We start from the raw sequence: 5,662 nt of genomic DNA, 5'->3' as shown, positions 1-5,662 counted from the left end.
CAGAGAGTTTTGGAGTATTTTACTCTCAGTAAACCCTCGTCCCTGTAGCTAAAGGTGATTCCTGCTTCTATTCCTGCTTATTCCAAAGGCAAAGCCAAACTGGGTTCTTTGAGGCTGCAGGGAGAACTCCGGGATCCCAAATCCTGAGTTTGGGCTCTGGTTTTGGGAGGTGGGGCTGGGCTGGGCTGGGCTCAGGGCACAAAACAGGAGTGAACCCCCCCTTTAGCAGAGGAATCTGCTTGGGTACCGTGCAAAATTCCTTGATTTCTGTTGGTTTATCTTTAAATATCCTCTTCACTTGCTCCTTAAGCCGTTCTTGGTGGGACCAGCACCTTCTTGATTCTGGGGTTAAACCATCAGCACATTCTGTGAGCAGAGCCCTGAATCTCCCACTTCCTTCTCCTCATCCCTGTCCCCCCCATAAGGACACGATGAACTTGGGAATCATGGATTCCTTGTCCAGCACTGGTGGTTCAGCAAGGGAGGGGCAGGCCTGGTGTTAAATTAGGGATTCACCTTCCTTTGCAGATGGGAGCTTGGCAAAAACTATGGCAAGGCTGTTAAACCCAGAATTTCAGCTACAGACAAAACAACCCAAATTTTTCATTTATTCTCTTCTTTTGCTGCTGTGATGTAAAAGAAAAATTGAAATTTTGCTGTTGTTTGTTTCAAGGGGTGGATAAGAAACATTTTTGGGAGGAAACTTTGGATTTGGGATGAAAAATAAGCATTTTCCTGCCTTACAAACTTGTTTTGGATTTGTGTTTTCAGGAAGGGAGCGTTTTCATGAGTTAACTATTAATTAACCAGTTCCATAATTAGTTTATTAGGTGTTTACCCAGTGAGCAGCTTTCCAGGTCAGTGATTCTCAAAGAGATTCAAGCAGCCTCTTTGTCAGCAGCTGGTTGTGTTTGTGTTGGCCAAGCCTCACTCCCCAGTTTGCCGCTCTTTCTTTGGGGTTTTGGGTTCTCCTGGGTCTGGGGTTCTGGGCAGGATTTGTGTGGAAAATCCCACACAGGTGGTGGCAATGAGGCCTTTTCCTGCAGAGAATTCCTTTCCTGGGATGGGGCTGCCTCAGTTTCCCTGTGGTTGTTCTGGTGCTGGGAAAGGGAAGGAGCCAGGAGGTTTCACCTCTGGTCCTTCTCACTTTGATCAGGTTGGACTCAGGGATTTGCTTTTTGGGTGTTTTGGGCTTTATTTTTGACGTGTTGGTGGAGTGATAAAAGATAATTGAGTTTATGATGTCTCCAAACCTTTGTCAGCAGTGATTTTTAATATTTACCTGACTCCTGTTGTGAGATAGTTTTGTGTATCCCAGGATTTATCTGGGATAAATTCTGAATTTGAGCAAGGGATTGGCAAGATTCCCTCTTCACTTGGTGACAACATTGTGACTTCCACCTTAAACCTTCTTCTGCTCCAGAGCCAAGGATGCTTGTGTTCTGCAAAAGCAGGAGGATTTAAAAACTACAGCTGTGGTCCTCAAAAAGTGCTGTGGAGGGTTTTTTACTCACCATGTTCAGCTTGGTCTTTGTCCTGGGGTAGCAGTGAGGACCTGCAGGGTGAGTGGAAGAGCTGCGTGTCCAGAGCCAGCTCTGATCCCTGAAAATGCCTCTCCTGGAAGGGACACGTGGCTTAGGCCAGTCTGGGTTGGGCAAGAGGCCCCTGGCAGCTGGGCTGGATGAGGAATTGTGTGTGCAGCAGGAGCAGGGCAGGAATTGTCCCTCGAGGGCTGGGCCCAGTTCTGGTCCTGCAGGAGAGCCCTGGAGGGGCTGGAGCGTGTCCAGGGCAGGGAACGGAGCTGGGCAGGGGCTGGAGAATCCCTGAGGGAGCTGGGCAGGGGCTGGAGAATCCCTGAGGGAGCTGGGCAGGGGCTGGAGAATCCCTGAGGGAGCTGGGCAGGGGCTGCAGAATCCCTGAGGGAGCTGGGCAGGGGCTGGAGAATCCCTGAGGGAGCTGGGCAGGGGCTGGGGCTGGAGCAAAGGAGGCTCAGGGGCCCTTGTGGCTCTGCACAAGTCCCTGCCAGGAGGGCACAGCCGGGGGGGTCGGGCTCTGCTCCCAGGGAACAGGGACAGGAGCAGAGGGAACGGCCTCAGGCTGGGCCAGGGCAGGCTCAGCTTGGACAGCAGCAGCAATTTGCCCATGGAAAGGGAGCTCAGGCCTTGGCAGGGGCTGCCCAGGGAGCTTTGCAGTGCCCAGCCCTGCAGGTGTCCCCTGCAGGTGGCACTGAGTGCTCTGGGCTGGGGACAAGGTGCCCATGGGCACAGCTGGCACTGCATGACCTTGGAAATCTTTTCCAACCCCAGGGATTGGGGATTCTCTAATTCTGGGAAGTTGGCTGATTTTCCACTCCAGCTCCTTCCAGAGCTGGGACAGGGACCCCAGCTGACCATGGGGACATCCCAGCCCCTGTGTTGTGCCCAGTCTGTAAAACTGGGGAAGAATGAGGAAGAAGGGGGAATATTCTCTCCATGTCTTTTTTCCTTTGCATTTCATTATTTTTCCTATGTACTCTTAATTAAGCTTAATGAACATACAAAGTAAATTGATGAAATATATTCACATCAGAAAGTCATGGCAGAAACACAACTTGGAGTTCCTGGGGAGCTCTTTCTCAGCAACTTCCTGATAAGGACAATTTTGCAGTGTTATCTTGAAGCCCTTACTAGAATTTGTTGAGGTTGGAAGAAGAGTTGAATTTTCTGGAGTTTCGGGGAAGGTGTTGAATTAATTCTGAGGTTTAACTGATTCTGAATTGACTCTGCCTGGAAAGTTGAGGACTCTCCTTCCCTGGCAGTGCCCAAGGCCAGGTTGGACAGGGCTTGGAGCAGCCTGGGACAGTGGAAGCTGTCCCTGCCCATGGCACTGCATGGTCCCTAAATCCCTTCCAACCCAAACCCTTCTGTGATGTTGTGGCCAATTGTTACTTTAACTGTTTCTAGTAATAAACCATTGAAATGACCCTAAATCATGGAGGATTTGGTTGCTGTTTATTTCAGATTTAAAAGACACCTTTTTAGGCTTCTTTTTAGAAATTCTGAAGGCTCTCAGCTCTCTAAAATGAATTAAATTCAGTGTTGGGATTGATGTTTTAATTTAACTGTGGGTTGGTATTTATAGAATACTTGTATTCCTTAGATTTTAGTTTAATTTCTTCTAGAATCTCCTTTGATCTTAAAAGATTTGTTAAAAATTTAAAAAAATCCATCATAGAATTTCGATTCTTTGAAGAAGAAAGGTGGATTTGGGAGCAGAAGAGTTCAGGCATCACTTGGAGTTTAAAAGTTGCTGCTTCCTCTGCATCCAGGCCCGTGGGCTTCGTATTCACATCTGGTTCTTTGCCTTACCCACCACCCAATGCTAATTAAAGTCTGCTTTGAGGATGGAGTGCTCATTTTAATTCAGAAGTAATTTTGATCACTTCCCCCAAGTTATTTTTGGTGATGTGCCTGCTGTAACTTTCTGTGTGCCATTTCTGGAATGGTCTCTCCTGCTTCTGTGTTCACTCAATGTGGGCTGGGAACATGGCAAGCTTGTCATGGTCAGGAGCACCTGGGCTTTCCCATTTGTCCTTTATTCTGTTTTTGGGGAAATGGTTCTGTTGTAGATACAGAGACCTCTGTCCCTGCATCCTGCTGTCCCTAAAATCATCCAGGGCTGGGGCTCCAAGAAAGGGCTGGGAATGTTGGGATGAGTCCAGAGGGGCTGGAGCCAGGCTGGGAGAGCTGGGGGTGCTCACCTGGAGAGGAGCAGCTCCAGGGAGAGCTCAGAGCCCCTGGCAGGGCCTGCAGGGGCTCCAGGAGAGCTGCAGAGGGACTGGGGACAAGGCCTGCAGGGACAGCACCCAGGGAATGGCTGCCAGTGCCAGAGGGCAGGGCTGGGTGGGATCTTGGCAATGAGGAATTGTTCCCTGGCAGGGTGGGCAGGCCCTGGCACAGGGTGCCCAGAGCAGCTGGGGCTGCCCCTGCATCCCTGGCAGTGCCCAAGGCCAGGCTGGGCACTGGGGACAGTGGGAGGTGTCCCTGCCATGGCACGGGTGGCACTGGGTGGGCTTTGAGGTCCCTCCCAACCCAACCCAGTCTGGGATCCCTCCCCATCCCTGAACTTCCAGGCAGGTTTGGATGTTTTCCCCATTCCCACTTTTCCATTTCCAGCTCCAGCCCAGCCCATTTTCCCCAGGGGTTCAGCCCAGCTCCCACATCTGCTGTTTCCTTGGAATGCTGCATTTATCTGGATTTTGACCTTTCCTGGCTGCCCTGAGTGGTTGTCCCCAACCTGGGGCTGATGCTCTGGGTTGTTGGTGCTTTTACAGTAATTGCAGAGTATTAAAAAATTTTCAGTAATAATTTCTAATGTTTTATTAAGTAGTAAATGACAGCAAGGAAATGGTTTTTCCCCTTAGTTTTGCTGCTTGGAATTGCAGCTTCTTTCTAAACATGGATTTTGCCTTCTTTGATTTCCACCTCAGGAAATAATCCCAGACCAACCTTTTGTAACTGCTGAGCAACCAAAAAAAGACATAATTTTATCCTGCTGTTACTACATTGAAGGGATAATCAAGTGACTGGGATGGAGTTATTCCTGTTTATAATTTGGGATGTGCCCACTGACTTTGAATGCTTCCTGTTGGACTGAGCAAGTGGCCAGAAGAACTTGAGAACTGTCCTAGCCCTAAAGCTACTGAGGGTTTGGTGTTTGCTTCCTTTTCTCCCTCCAAAGGCTCTCCTTGGAGGAGGTTTTGGTGGTTGACAAAGTTTTTTTTTGTTGCCAGTGCTGGATTTTCTATCCCTTGGACTTTCTGGGGGAAATGAGGTGGAAAAAGGAGCAGTGGAGCCGAGTCCTTTCACACCTCTGCTTCCAGGCGGGTGGCTCCTCGTGTTTTAGGAGGCATCAGCATTCCAAAGGCTTTATTTCCAAGTTTGGTTTGTCTCCAGGTTGCTCTCTGAGCTTCATGGCTGATGGTCATGCCTGAAGCCACTTTGCCACCAGAGAATTCCCATTTTTTTTCCCCAGTTCCCTTTCATTTATACCTTTCCTGATTGCCAGGTGAGTCCTATGGGACTGACAGAACCCATGGGAGCATTTTTGTTCCCTCTTATGCAAAACATCCTCTGAGGATGAGGTGCTTGGTGCTGCTTTGATGGTTCTTTTGGGGCATTTGTGGCTTTAATCCTGGGGAGAACGGATGGGGCACCCCCAGGTGTGCATGGAACAGCTCCTGCTCTTGGGTGGGATTGTGCTGAGCTGACAGACCTTGAGGAGAGAGGGAGAGGCCAGAATCACTGAATTGCTGAGGTTGGAGAAGACCTTTAAGAAGATCCAGTCCAACCATGGAGCAGCACCAGTGGTGTGCTCACCTTTAAACCAAATCCTCAGGGGCCACAACCCCACATTCCTGGGACACCTGCAGGGCTGGGCACTGCAAAGCTCCCTGGGCAGCCCCTGCCAAGGCCTGAGCTCCCTTTCCATGGGCAAATTGCTGCTGCTGTCCAAGCTGAGCCTGCCCTGGCCCAGCCTGAGGCCGTTCCCTCTGCTCCTGTCCCTGTTCCCTGGGAGCAGAGCCCGACCCCCCCGGCTGTGCCCTCCTGGCAGGGACTTGTGCAGAGCCACAAGGGCCCCTGAGCCTCCTTTGCTCCAGCCCCAGCCCCTGCCCAGCTCCCTC

The 5,662-nt window shown here is 50.4% G+C and overlaps 1 protein-coding gene across 1 annotated transcript in view; it reads left to right on the top strand.

The window, feature by feature from the left end:
- The window catches only part of MRPS6 (mitochondrial ribosomal protein S6), a 45,552-nt gene that overhangs the window by 21,702 nt on the left and 18,188 nt on the right, over positions 1-5,662 (top strand). The gene's annotated exons all lie outside the window — the stretch shown is intronic.

The sequence above is a fragment of the Molothrus ater genome, chromosome 2, assembly GCF_012460135.2.
Source record: "Molothrus ater isolate BHLD 08-10-18 breed brown headed cowbird chromosome 2, BPBGC_Mater_1.1, whole genome shotgun sequence".
In the NCBI taxonomy this organism is placed as follows: Eukaryota; Metazoa; Chordata; class Aves; order Passeriformes; family Icteridae; genus Molothrus; species Molothrus ater.
Note: the sequence above shows the minus strand (reverse complement) of the source record. Positions and strands in the feature narration are given on the sequence as shown.